Source organism: Scyliorhinus torazame, chromosome 6, assembly GCF_047496885.1.
Source record: "Scyliorhinus torazame isolate Kashiwa2021f chromosome 6, sScyTor2.1, whole genome shotgun sequence".
NCBI lineage: Eukaryota > Metazoa > Chordata > Chondrichthyes > Carcharhiniformes > Scyliorhinidae > Scyliorhinus > Scyliorhinus torazame.
This window is the reverse complement of record NC_092712.1, coordinates 169385299-169400316: the sequence shown is the minus strand read 5'-3', so window position 1 is coordinate 169400316 and position 15018 is coordinate 169385299. Positions and strand designations below refer to the sequence as shown.

General features: G+C 50.5%; 1 protein-coding gene across 9 annotated transcripts in view; it reads right to left on the bottom strand.

Annotated features, from left to right (window-relative positions):
• umad1 (UBAP1-MVB12-associated (UMA) domain containing 1) overlaps positions 1–15018 on the bottom strand; it is a 117502-nt gene that overhangs the window by 34161 nt on the left and 68323 nt on the right. The gene's annotated exons all lie outside the window — the stretch shown is intronic.

Here is a 15018-nt window from a genome sequence, read left to right as displayed (position 1 = left end):
GCCTGGAACTCGCTGCCGGAGGTGGTGGAAGCAGGGACGATATTGACATTTAAGGGGCATCTTGACAAATACATGAATAGGATGGGGATAGAGGAATACGGACCCAGGAAGTGTAGAAGATTTTAGTTTAGACGGGCAGCATGATCGGCACAGGCTTGGAGGGCCGAAGGGCCTGTTCCTGTGCTGTACTTTTCTTTGTTCTTTGTTCTTTATCTCCGATGCAGAGACTATGCCGAACGGCATACGGTTATAGCAGTACCTGCCAAACGGTGTGTTGAAGGTACAGAGCCTTCTGCTGGACTCATCCAGCTGGATTTGCCAGAATCCATGTGACGCATCTAACTTTGTGAAAAACCTTGCATGTGCCATCTCACTGGTGAGTTCCTCCCGCTTCGGGTTGGGGTAGTGTTCACGCATTATATTCTGGTTGAGATCCTTGGGATCAATGCAGATGCGCAGGTCTCCAGAGGGTTTTTTAACCACCACCATCAAGCTGACCCAGTCAGTCGGTTCGGTTACCCTGGAAATGATCCCCTGCTGCTGCAGCTCCTTGAGCTATTCCTTCAGGCGCTCCTTCAGCGGAGCCGGGACCCGGTGTGGTGCATGGACAACTGGCTTGGCATCAGGTCGCAGTAGGATCTTGTACCGATATGGCAAAGTGCCCATCCCGCCAAACACATCTGGATACTGAGCGAGGATGTCGTCAATGCCAGCTTGAAGATTCACTTTGGAGGATGTCGTTGAATAAACCCGCTGCACCAGGTTTAGCTTTTTGAAGGCATGCGCGCCCATTAGGGATGCCCTGTCCGGCGTGACAATTTCAAACCTTAGCCGTGCATGGGTACTCCGGTTGGAGACGAGTAGATGGCAGGACCCCAGTCCCGTGAGGGCATTACCGTTATATTCCAGGAGCTGGCAGGCTGCTGGAAGGACCTTGGGGGACTTCTTGATGCGTTTGAAGTCTGCCTGTGAGAGGAGGTTGGCAGAAGCACCCGCTTCCAGCCTGAACTGGACGGAGCAGTGGTCGGCCTGCACCACCGCACGCCACCCGTCCTCCAAATCCACAGCGAGGATGGACCGAATGAGAGACGAGTTAGGTGTGGCATGTTCACGTGTGGTAATGATGCCCACTTGGTTAGGCGGACTCCAGGCACTCATCCCCCGGAGCCGCTGCACCGCCAGGACCAGAATCCTGCAATCATCGCCGCACACTCTGGACGCGCCGCCGTCAGAACCGGGAGCACCGACCCCCGACCGGTGGTGCAGACCCGCACAAGGCTGCATAGTGTCCAGGCTTCCCGCAGTTTAAACATCGCCTGCCTCTTGCAGGGCAGTGCCCCTCCAAGTGGGCTTTGCCACAGTTCGGGCACGTAATGACATCGGCGTCGCGACGCGGTGCACGTCGTCGCACATGTGCAGCGCGGTCAGCAGGCGTCTACAGATGTCTGTGTGGGTGCCGGCCGCTTTGCTATCCCGTTCACATCGCGCATGTGTGGGGCTCCGGGAAAAGTGCGGAGGCGCCGCATCCGGGAGATGTCCTGCACACTCACTGCCTCATGGGAGGCAAGTTTCTCATTTTCAGCTGATTTGTATTGGGAATACCGATTCTCTGCGTGCTCATGGACTGTACATGTTTCAATCGCGACTGGCAGGGTCATATGCTTGATTTTTAAGAACCGCTCTCTGAGGATCAGAGTGAACTCCAATCACGATTTGGTCTCTGATCATGGAGTCAGTAATATCACCAAAGTTGCAGGACAGCGCTAGCAGGCGGAGGCTAGTTACGAAGGCAATGAAAGATTCATCTTTACCTTGAAGACGTTGTTTGAATATGTCGCGCTTGAAGATTTCATTGTCCACTTCACAGTGACTATCAAACTTATCCAGGATGGTCTGAAACTTTGTCTTGTCCTGGCCTTCGGTGATGTTAAACGAGTTGAAGAGTTTGATGGCTTGATCGCCCACTGTTGAGAGGAGAAGCGTGATCTTTCTTGCATCAGACGCACCCTCGAGGTCTGAGGCTTCTATGTACAGCAGAAACTTTTGCTTGAATATCCGCCAGTTGGCACTGAGATTGCCAGAGATCCTGAGCTGGTGAGGAGCCTGAATCTTCTCCATGGTGCCGGGATACATTTGCTGGTCGTCACGGAACGGATTGAGGTAAGCCTCCTTAAATTAGTAGTCCCCTGGTATCATGTCGTGTTAGGTACACTGGTCTAACACTGGATGCAGCTTAGATCAGATACTCCAGACCTTGAAGTTAGTTCAATCAGGTTTATTGAACTAATAGCACAGTTCTCTGAGTTCGACTCTCTGCTAACTTAAGTGTGGTTACTCTGTCTGACTGAACCAGACTAGCTCTTAGCCACGTGGTGGAGGTGTGAGAGTGTAATAACACCCTTGACTGACTCTCTAGATGTTCATCAGTAGAAAGAGGCGGAGTGTGAGTGCCTCGTGTCTTTTATAGTCAGATCCCACCCCTGAGTGTCCTGCCTGCTTATTGGTCATGGCCTATCTCTGTGTCCATTAGCTGCTTGTCTGTATATCATTATATATGTGTGTGTGTGCCTGCATATCATGACAGAAACTAGTAAGAAAACCATGGTAATGATAAATACATATGTTGGGTCCCTCGAGATCAAAGAATCCTCTTCTCAGTTTCAGGAATGTCACACCTGATTATGCCCAAGGAGTTTCTAACAGATCACCTGAGGCTGTACCGACCAATTTCAAAAGGAGCTACAGGAATTCCATTTGATAAGCAAACCTTGCTAGCAGAGTGGGTCCGCTGAGACTAATAGCTTACCAAACACCAGACCCTCAACTCAAATGGCACCCCTTTCAACCCATAATGGCTGACATATATTAGTCCTGTAAACAAGCAAAATTCCAAACACTATGCTTTGTTGAAGTCATTTTGGAGAAGAAAAGTCACATGACCCATGACCTTGGTCTGTTGTGAAGTTTAATGTTACCTTTCTGAGCTGTGTAGCCAGTCTGCTGTTTATCAGTCAACTGGCAGGCCACATTGAAGTAACCTCTGTCCAGGCTGGAGCATGAGCCCATCTAACTTTACTCAACTGGATGATTTTGTATCATCACTTATAGAGCGTAAGCCATCTCTGCATGCCTACTTCATCTTGCAACATCAATGCCACCTGAAAATGTAAGTCTTATGACACCGGCCTCCAGCCAGCCGACCATCGAATGTTCACATGAAAAACTTGAATATTAGGTCATGCGAGTTCCAGAATACTACTCTGACTTTGGGAATCTGGAACTCACTTGACTCAATATTCATTTTCTCCATGTACTATAAACCTTGTTTTCTCTACCCCTTCCTTTACTGTGGGAATTTGTGAACACCCTTTTTGTAGGTTTTGAATGTACAAAACAAACTAACCGAAGTTAATCCGAACTCGATTTTACTGTCAGATTATTAGTAAAATTGGATCATACAAAAACCGAGTGGCTGGAAAAATACAGCACTGCTTATTCTAAAAATAACACATTCAAAGGATTTCTGTTTACAGACAGGTGGCAAGAGGAAAATAGTGCTGTTTTGCCTGACCCTCTTCTGTCCATAATGCATTTGAGAATTACATCAAGATAAATTTCCTAAATTAGTACCACTGTTTAAAAAGCAGCACTCAATATTGCTCATGTTCATGTGTAAATTATGCTGTTGTTAAGGCAGAATATGTGACTTTTGATGAAATAGCTGTGTCATCAAAGCCATTTTGAGAGAGAAATTTAGGCAAGCTATATGCTCAAATCTTCAGAAGTAGTGGGGTGGAAATTCAAATATTCACCAAAAGCTGGAGTCAGAGGTTAATTTGAAATCGAGCCTTGGGTTTCATTCTAATAATATAGAATAGTTGCTTGTGCTTGCTGTACTTGCAGGTTTCCACCATTAACCTCATCAAATTTGAGCTTGCTGCAGATGAAATTCAGGGAATTCACCTAGTTTTGCACCTATTGAAACAGACACAGAATCCTGCAGCAAGCATGTGATTCTTCTTTGCATACTTACACTTTCAGGTGCCAGGAATGCCAAAAAAACAGCAAGAATCATTCTGGCGATGGTCATGCCATTGGCACAGATCAGGAAAGGGCAACTTGCTCAAAAATTAGAATGCATTACACCTGATTTATGAAGAAAAACGGGCAAATACATAGCAATTTCTACCCCAAGGTATTCAAACAAACTTTGTGGAATGTAAGCCATGCCAAGTGTCTGGATACCAGATGAGGCCCACCAAGTAAAAGGAGTCTGAGACCCCCAGCCTAGACCAAGATAAATGACTACTAAAATAGGGTATTTGCATAATCAATATTCTGTGCTGCTTTTAATCTTTAACTTCCCTGACACTGCTTCATAGAAACACTTTGTTATAAAGAAAATTACTGATAGCTTCAAATAATATATTGACCAAGTAAATTACGTTTTCACTATTTCTAGATTTCACAACTGTATTTACTTGTTTTGCAATTTCACATCTCCATGGTGAAAAATATGTCGGCAGCTGCAGAGTTGGGGAGGCCAGGTCAGGCCTCATTGCATATCTTCTCCACTGCCACATCAAGCTGTGATTAGGTTACTAATACTTGCACCTTCCGTCTCTTCTCAAGTCAAGTTCACTTTAAAGGTTACTGAATACAAAAGATGACATGAATCTTTATTAATCTCTGCTCATTACTGGACCATCGGTCAAAGTTAAAAATTTTCACAAGGAGAAGTTTCATTCATGCTGAAAAAGTTTGCTACTTTGCTTTAAAAGCTTAAATAAGATGCAGCAGCACACTTGCTAAAATTCAAATGAGGAAACATTTTATTATAAAGAGGAACAAAATGTAAGCAAAACATTATCTGAAAGGGTGAGGGGAAGTGTCAACACATTGCAAACTAGTGCTAAATTCAACAGGTTTACTTCACATGTGCTAACCCACATTATCAGACGGATCAATGATCATATATTTTTAACCCGAGTCACAAAGAAAAGTGAATTTGAAAAAAATGAGTTATTTTGTGTGACAAACATACATTCCTTTTTAAAAATATATTTTTATTAGAATTTTCCAATTTAACAATTAGACATATAAAAACACATAATATTTACAGAATGAGACGTTTCTCATGTACAATTTATGTACAACTCCTTTCATCTGTCCTCCCCCTTTACTTTCTCCACCTCGCTCTGTTGATAGTCAGGCTGGGCTCCCTCCTGGCCTTTCTTCCACCATGGGTGTTGTATTGTCATGTTCTCTCTTTCATTTTGTGGTTGTTGCTATTACCCGTCTGGCTTGACTGGAAGTGGCCCTCTGCCCCTTCTTGCTCTTTTCCCATGTCCCTTCCGGATACTTCCCTGGGTTCCTTCCTTGCCCCTCCCCCATTTGTTCCTATCTGTTCCGTGTGCTCTTGTCTGCCCTCATTGATCTGCCCTATGCCCTTTCTTCTTGATCACTATTGGCTTTGAACAGGTCTTGGAACAGGCTGATGAATATCCCCCACGCTTTGTGGAAGGCCTCGTCCGACCCTCGGATGGTGTATTTGATCTTCTCCAGTGTAGAAATTCTGACAAGTCGGTCAGCCAGTCTGCAGCTGCGGGTGGTCCTACTGATTGCCAGCCGAGCAGGATTCTCTGGCATGCGATAAGGAAGCAAAAGGGCATCGGCCCTCTTCCCCATATGTAATTCTGGCTGGTCCGACTGCCACTCTCGGGCACGGCTCCATCCTCACCCCCACAACCTTGGAAATCGCCTCAAAGTAGGCTATCCAGAACCCCTCTTGAGGCAGGCCCAGAATATGTGGGTGTGGTTGGTCGGGCCTCCTTGGCATCTTTCGCATTTATCCCTCATCTCTGGGAAGAACCTGTTCATTGGGTAATGGTTAAGTGCGCTCTGTGCGCCACTTTAAAAAGCATACGGCTTTCGTAGCAGGAGTTGGGAGTTGGCCCTACTTGGTGCTTCGCTCCAGGTCCCCACCCCACTTCCGTCCCATGGTCGTCCTCTCATTTATGTCTTGCTCCATCTAATGGTGTTCTCGTCCTTTCTAACAGTCGTCGATAAATGTTCCAACAGTTCCCCTTCTCCATACTGTCCGCGTCCAGTAGTTCCTCCAGCAATGTGTCTCTCGGGGCCCTTGCGTGGAAAGTTTTTGATTTGTAGGTGTCGGAGCTCCAGTCCGTTCGGTAGTTCCAGTCTTTCCGTTAGCTCATCTAAAGCTCCAAGTCTGTCCCCCATGTTAAAGTCCCTGGCCGCTAGCGTCACCCCATTTCTTAAAAATGGTGTCTAGCATGGTTGGTGGGAATTTGTGGTTACCACAGATGGAGGCCATCGGTTAAGCTGAAGTGTTGTCTCATCTGGTTCGATGTTTTCAAAGTGGCAACCTGCACTGGGCTGAACTTGTATTTTGCCGGGGTGTTGGGGGGAGAGAATAGGAGCACTGGCATTGGAAAGGGCTTGGAGGGTCATTCACCTACAGGAGGACTCCTCCAGCCTCACCCATTCCATATTTGGTTTCCTTACCCATCCCCTCACTCTCGGCTGTGGCTGCCCAGTGGTAGTATTGCAAGTTCAGAAGGGTCAGGCCGCCCATGTTTCTTCTCCTCGGCAGTGTAGTCTTGGATATAGCCCCCCCCCCCCCCCACCCCCACCCCCACACACACGTACAAACACCATGATCATTTTATCTACCGCTTGGAAAAAGGCCTTGGGGATTGTGGTAGTATGCATTAGGGGTCATGTGGGACCGTGAAGCCGTGATGTCATTGGCTGACAGATCCCGGGTCCTGGTTGGCTGTTGACCTCTAGCTCCGCCCTGAAGGCGGAGTATAAGAACCTGGAGTTCTCCCCCGCAGGCCAGTCTGTTACTGAACTGCAGGGAACAAGTCACGCTTAATAAAGCCTCATCGACTTCATCTCTATTCGTCTCTCGTGAGTCTTTGTGCGCTACAATTTATTAAGCGTGCTTAAAGGACTATGGAGCTCAGGATCATCCCGGAATGCCTGAGGATCAGCCCCCACGCAGTGAACTCAGCAGCAGTTTTCAAACACTGGCAGACTTGTTTCGAGGCCTACCTCAGAACGGCCCCCTGCCGGGTCACAGAAGACCAGAAACTACAGGTCCTGCACTCGAGGGTAAGCCCGGAAATTTTCCCTCTCATCGAAGACGCAGAGGATTTCCAGACGGCATTCGCAGCACTAAAGAGCATCTATATTCGCCCAGTGAACCAGATCTACGCACGCTACCAACTCGCAATGAGACGGCAAAGTCCCGGAGAATCGCTGGACGAATTCTACGCCGCGCTGCTAATTTTGGGACGGGCCTGCAGCTGCCCGCCGGTAAACGCGATTGAACACATGGACATGTTGATGCGCGATGCTTTTGTCGCAGGTATGAACTCTCCCCAAATCCACCAAAGACTTCTGGAAAAAGAGTCGCTGGGACTCTCAGAGGCACGGGCCCTTGCAGCCTCCCTGGATGTAGCCGCGCGAAACGCCCGCGCGTACGGCCCCGACCGCGCGGCAGCCCCTTGGGCTCCATGGACCCCCGTTGCGACCCCCCCCCCAACAGGCTTGCGCGGTTCAGACTCCAAGTCGTCCCGGGGGAGCCCGCTGCTATTTCTGCGGCCAGGCGAAACACCCCCGGCAGCGCTGCCCGGCCCGCGCAGCGATCTGCAGGAGCTGTGGGAAAAAGGGCCATTTCGCGGCTGTGTGCCGGTCCCGGGAGGTCGCCGCTGTCCCAGGAGAAGAAGCAGTCCTGCGCGTTTCTAACGATCCCCAACCCCCCCAGTGCCCTATGTACGACCCGCAAGCGCAGCAATTTTGGGTCCCAGCCACCGCTGTCCCCGGAGAACAAGGAGTCCTGCGCGTTTCAAACGCTCCCCAACCCCCCCAGCGCCCCATGTGCGACCCGCAAGCGCAGCAATTTTGGGTCCCAGCCACCGCTGTCCCCGGAGAACAAGGAGTCCTGCGCGTTTCAAACGCTCCCCAACCCCCCCAGCGCCCCATGTGCGACCCGCAGGCGCCGCCATTTTGGGTCCCGGCCACCACGAGGGGAGGAGGGGCGCCGCCATCTTGGGACCCCCCAGCCCTGTGTGACGCATGGGGCGGCCATTTTGTCCACCCCCGCCACCATCTTGTGACCCCCCAGCCATGTGCGATGCATGGGGCGGCCATTTTGTTCACCCCCGCCGCCATCTTGGACGGCAACAACGGACCCCAGTGTCGACGGCTCCACGGGGTTCGAGGAAGACGCTCAAGCACTACGATCACGTCTGGCCTCAATGACGCTGGACCAAGCACGGCCCCGGACGCTCCAGACGACGACAACAACGGTGCTGATAAACGGGCACGAGACACCATGCCTGCTCGACTCCGGGAGCACAGAAAGCTTCATCCACCCTGACACGGTAAGATGCTGTTTTTTGACCATCCGTCCCAGTGCGCAAAAGATTTCCCTAGCTGCAGGATCCCACTCCGTACAGATTAAAGGCTTCTGCATAGTAACCCTAACGGTGCAAGGGAGGGAGTTTAAAAACTACAGGCTCTACGTCCTTCCCCAACTCTGCGCGCCCACATTACTGGGATTAGACTTCCAGTGCAATCTGCAGAGCCTAACCTTCCAATTCGGCGGCCCAATACCCTCACTCACTATCTGCGGCCTCGCAACCCTCAAGGTTGAGCCCCCATCCTCGTTTGCAAACCTCACCCCGGATTGCAAACCCGTCGCCACTAGGAGCAGACGGTACAGCGCCCAGGACCGGACATTCATTCGGTCCGAAGTCCAGCGGCTACTGAAGGAAGGCATAATCCAGGCCAGCAATAGTCCCTGGAGAGCACAGGTGGTAGTAGTAAAGACAGGGGAGAAGCAAAGGATGGTCATAGACTATAGCCAGACCATCAACAGGTACACAACTAGATGCGTACCCTCTCCCCCGCATATCCAACATGGTCAATCGGATTGCCCAATATAAGGTCTTCTCCACCGTGGACCTCAAGTCCGCCTACCATCAGCTCCCCATCCGCCCAAGTGACCGCAGGTACACAGCCTTCGAGGCAGACGGGCGATTATACCACTTCCTAAGGGTCCCATTTGGCGTCACAAACGGGGTCTCAGTCTTCCAGCGAGAGATGGACCGAATGGTTGATCAACACGGGCTGCAGGCCACGTTCCCGTATCTCGACAACGTAACCATCTGCGGCCACGATCAGCAGGACCACGACGCCAACCTCCAAAAATTCCTCCAGACCGCTAAAGCCTTGAACCTCACATACAACGAGGACAAGTGCGTTTTCAGCACAAACCGGCTAGCCATCTTGGGATATGTAGTGCGCAATGGAATAATAGGCCCCGACCCCGAACGCATGCGCCCCCTCATGGAATTTCCCCTCCCTCACTGCTCAAAAGCCCTAAAACGCTGCCTGGGGTTCTTTTCATATTACGCCCAGTGGGTCCCCCAGTACGCAGACAAGGCCCGCCCCCTAATACAGACCACGACCTTCCCTCTGTCGACAGAGGCTTGCCAGGCCTTCAGCCGCATCAAAGCGTATATCGCAAAGGCCACGATGTGCGCCATCGACGAGTCCCTCCCCTTCCAGGTCGAGAGCGACGCCTCCGATGTAGCTCTAGCGGCCACCCTTAACCAAGCGGGCAGACCCGTGGCCTTTTTCTCCCGAACCCTCCACGCTTCAGAAATCCGCCATTCCTCAGTGGAAAAGGAAGCCCAAGCCATAGTGGAAGCTGTGCGACAGTGGAGGCATTACCTGGCCGGCAGGAGATTCACTCTCCTCACGGACCAACGGTCGGTAGCCTTCATGTTCGATAATGCACAGCGGGGCAAAATTAAAAACGACAAGATCTTAAGGTGGAGGATCGAGCTCTCCACCTTCAACTATGAGATCCTGTACCTTCCCGGAAAGCTGAACGAGCCGTCCGATGCCCTATCCGATGCACATGTGCCAACGCACAAATTAACCGCCTCCAAACCCTCCACGAGGACCTCTGCCACCCGGGGGTCACTCGGTTCTACCACTTTATAAAGTCCCGCAACCTCCCCTACTCTGTGGAGGAGGTCCGTACAGCCACAAGGAACTGCCACATCTGCGCAGAGTGCAAACCGCACTTTTTCAGGCTGGATGGTGCGCACCTGATCAAGGCTTCCCCCGTCCCTTTGAACGCCTTAGTCTGGATTTCAAAGGGCCCGTCCCCTCCAACGACCGCAACACATACTTCCTGAATGTGGTGGACGAGTACTCTCGTTTCCCCTTCGCCATCCCCTGCCCTGACATGACAGCGGCCACAGTCATTAAAGCCCTTAACACCATATTCACACTGTTCGGTTGCCCCGCATACGTCCACAGCGACAGGGGGTCCTCCTTCATGAGTGACGAGCTACGCCAGTTCCTGCTCAGCAACGGTACAGCCTCGAGCAGGACGACCATCTACAACCCCCGGGGGAACGGGCAAGTAGAGAGGGAGAACGGCACTGTCTGGAAGACAGTCCTACTGGCCCTACGGTCCAGGGACCTCCCAGTTTCACGGTGGCAGGAGGTCCTCCCAGACGCTCTCCACTCCATCCGGTCGCTACTGTGTACTAGCACTAACCAAACGCCCCATGAGCGCCTCCTTGTCTTCCCCAGGAAGTCCTCCTCTGGAACGTCGCTGCCGACCTGGCTGGCGGCCCCAGGACCCATCTTGCTCCGAAAACATGTGCGGGCGCACAAGTCGGACCCGTTGGTCGAGAGGGTTCACCTCCTCCACGCGAACCCGCAGTACGCTTACGTGGAGTACCCCGACGGCCGACAGGACACGGTCTCCCTGTGAGATCTGGCGCCCGCCGGCAACACGCACACACCCCCGACACCAATCACCCCCTCCCTGCCACCGGCGCACCCCGCCACCGCCCCCTTCCCGGGAGGATCGGTCCTCCTCCCAGGTCCGACCAGAAGTGAAGCTGAAGCAGAAACCGTAAGGCTCCCGGAGACGACAACACGGGAACAAGCACCACCACCGGGGCCGAGGCGATCGACAAGGACGACCAGACCGCCCGACCGACTCGTGGCATGGATGTAACACTACAATGTTGTGGACTTTAACGAGAACTTTTTTCTTTTCCCCCCTTACGACTACTGTAAATAGTGCAAAACAAAAAAAAAAACCCTGTACATACTGTGATGACATGCAAAAGTTTTCCTCCCAGGACCAGCCTTGTAAACCATGCGAAGCACCACCCCGCCGGGTTCATTTTTAACAAGGGGTGAATGTGGTAGTATGCATTAGGGGTCATGTGGGACTGTGAAGCCATGATGTCATTGGCTGACAGATCCCGGGTCCTGGTTGGCTGTTGACCTCTAGCTCCGCCCTGAAGGCGGAGTATAAGAACCTGGAGTTCTCCCCCGCAGGCCAGTCTGTTACTGAACTGCGGGGAACAAGTCACGCTTAATAAAGCCTCATCGACTTCATCTCTATTCGTCTCTCGTGAGTCTTTGTGCGCTACAGGGATGAAGGTCGGTATGGATCTAAAAAGGAAGAGGAACCTTGGCAGTATGTTCAAATTGATCATCTGCACCCTGCCCGCCAGGGAGAATGGGAGTGCATCCCATCTCTGTAGGTCCTTTTTGACTTCCTCCACCAGACTGGTCAGATTCCACTTGTGATATGGTACAAATTAAGTAATGGCATGATGGGAAAACTGGTCAATGGGAAGACTGGTCAAAAGGTTTGATACAATACCAGAAAGACTGAAGCTACTCATTCCAGCCCCCCAGGTCCAGGTAAAGAATGCTACCCTAACCATTTTCAGACTAGTATGGCCGTAGGCAAATCTGCATAACTTGAAGTCTGAAAAGATCAGCGAAGGTCGAGCCATTCCAAAACACCGGACCTCGGCAACTCCTGATAAAACTAACTCGTCATAACCCAGGGCCGTAGGAATTTAAAACAAAGATAAGTTCAGGAAGAAACAAGTCTATTCTGCCCTTTCAATGTTCCCTCCGAGGACTAAATAATGGTATGAGTGATATGACCAAACATGGTCTGGTCTTTGCTTCCGTTTGTATTTCCAATCAAACTCCTGCCCAAACTGTTGTCACATAATCTTGATAAAGTTAATGTACAAATATTGAGCTAATTCTCCATGGAAAGCGTGGAACTTGTGAAAGACTGAGCAGTTTTGTTGACTGCCCTCTTACTTCAAGTTTCAGCCATTACTGCATGCAGTTGTTTTCGACAATAAAGCTTGTTATTCTGTCTTAACGAGTGTGTTGAATCTTTCTACCACAGAAGCGAAAATATTGACTTTGACACTTGTGGATCAGTGTCCAGTCGTGGGCTATCTGGATCCTCGAGTAGCGGAATTTGTTTGGGCTAGTTTGAATGGTAGACCCTCCAGCTCAGACCCTCCCCCATTCGCGTTCAGCAGGGGGGCTCATGCATAGGTTGCGTTTGTAGCCTGAGAAGGTGCCAAACTCATCCAGGAGCTTCATGATTACTTTCAGGCCATTCTGCGTGTCTGAGATGTAGAGCAGAAGGTCATCCGCATAGAGTGGGACACTATGCTCTTTGCCTCCTCTTCGTATGCCCTACCAGCCTCTTGCGTCTCACAGAGCGATCGCCAGGGGTTCAATTGCCAGGGTGAACAGGAGGGGGACAGCGTATATCCCTGCCTTGTGCCTCTGTACATCTGGAAGTATTCAGAGCTGGTGGTTTTGGTCCATACGCTTGCCTTGGGGGCGTTGTGCAGGAGTTTCACCCACAAGGTTAATGCCGTGCCTAGCTCAAACTGCTCCAGTACCTGTGTGAGGTACTTCCATTCGACTGCTAAAGGCCTTTTCTGCGTCCAGCGAGATGACGACTTCTGGTGTTCTCTCCACAGATGGGGTCAGTATCACATTCAGCAGCCGTCTGACGTTCGTGGATAGCTGTCTACCCTTGACAAAGCCCGTCTGGACCTCTGCAACCACTTCTGGGACACAGTTCTCCAGTATCTTGGTCAGGACTTTCACGAGTATTTTCACGTCTACGTTGAGCAATGAAATGGGTCTGTATGATCCGCATTCCGTTGGGTCTTTGTCTTTCTTGGGTATCAACGATATAGTGGCCTGCGAATGTGTTGGCAGCAGGCTGCCCCTCGCTAGCAATTCAGCGAACATCTCCCGTTGGTGTGGGCCTGCGCTGGTGCGAAGTATTTATAGAAGTCCGCCGGGAACCCATTGGATCTCGGTGCCTTCCCTGCCTGCATGGAACTGATGCTCTCCACAACCTCTCCCAGTCCTATCGGTGCTTCCAGCTCCCTCCGTCTATCGCCCCCCACAATTGGCATGTCCATCGAGGAACTGTTTTGTCCCGGAGTCCCCGGAGGGGGCTCGGAGGTGTACAGTCGGTAGAAGGCCTCAAAAGCTTGGTTGACCATTTTAGGTTTGGCTACCAGTCGCCTCTGCTATCTTTCACCTGTGATATTGCCCTCGTGGGTGCCTGCTCTCCCAACTCGTGAGCCAGCAGGCGGCAGCCTTCTCTCGGTGCTCATAAAAGGTTCCCCTTGTCTGGCGGAGTTGGTGCACTGCTTTCCTGGTGGATAGCAGGTTAAAGTCCATTTGTAGATTTTTCCTCTGGGTCAGAAGCTCTATGGTCGGGATCTTGGAGTATGTTTTGTCGCCCTCCAGTATGGAATCGATCAGTTGCTGACCAGCCGCCTTCTCTTCCCTGTCTTTACCTACCTTGTAGGCTATAATCCCTCCCCTGTGAGACTTCCCCCGTTCTGGTTGTTAGTGATGTACTTGCCTATGGCCTGTGATGTTTTCTGGCAGAAGACCTTGTCGGCCAAGTAGTCAGTGTCCAACCTCCATTGTGGGGTATTGGGCACGGCCAGTCTCCAACCACACATCCATGTAATGTGGGGTGTGGTCGGAGATGACTATCATGGGAGTATTCCACTCTGACTATTTCTGGAAGCACCGATTTCCCCACTGCAAAGAAGTCGATTCGGGTGTATACCTTGTGCACCGGTGAGAAGAACGAGAATTCCCTTTCATCAGGATGCAGAAACTGCTAGGGACCCTCCCATAGTGCTTTCGGGGGAGGTGTGTGTGTGTGTGTGTGTGTGTGTGTGTGTGTGTGTCAGGGACTGCTTACTGCCTTGGAGATCGGGACGCCATTTAACACCCCAGTGTTCCCTGTTGCCCCTTATATAACGAGTCGCATCGTATAGCCATGTGTTTTGCGGACTGCGAGCTAAGCGTGCTCGTTATGGGACTTTGTTCCCATTTAGTTGAATTGAGCCTTGTGTGTATTTAAAGGGCTAGCACGGTCTCCAGACGTTGGGTGAAGCAACAGCACTGCATTCTGTTTCATTATATATTTTCATTTTAGGCAATTAAACATCCCAAAATTTTAATAACACCAGTAGAAGTGGGGAGTTAAGAGCTTTGTTGTATACCTGTGGATTTCTTGTGTTTCATACAGGAAATTTGAGGACATGTAATTTTACAGTGACAGCGTACATTGTATTGTAAAGTGCTATGGGACCTCCTGTAACTATGCTCAGCCAAAATCTTAATACGTGAGTCAGACACGAGGAAACCTCTTTAAATAGTATTCTTTAACGTACTTGTAAACCACACAAAAAAGTTCTATCCTCTGGAAATATTAAAAGCCTCCACGCTACTATCTTGCCCCATATACTGAAAAAAGCTTTTGAATATGCCTTCATTCGCACCTCCTAATGCTTATACGGTTTGTCTTTCCCCCCCCTTGTTAGTGTTGTGGGACATTTGTTACATTAATAACACTAAATAATTGGAAAGTGAAATAAAATGCTGGAAAAACTCAGTAGTTCAAGCAACATTTGTGAAGAGAGAAATGGGCAGAGTTTACTTAGTGGCAGGATTTTCCTGAAGACTTGGCTGGAAATGCTTCGGATTGGCTAGCAGCACTACTTGGAGTGGTAGCCACAGCTGGGACCACAGAAGTCTCCAGATTTAAGCCCTGTCCAGCACTAGTAAGTATGGGGGTCTCAC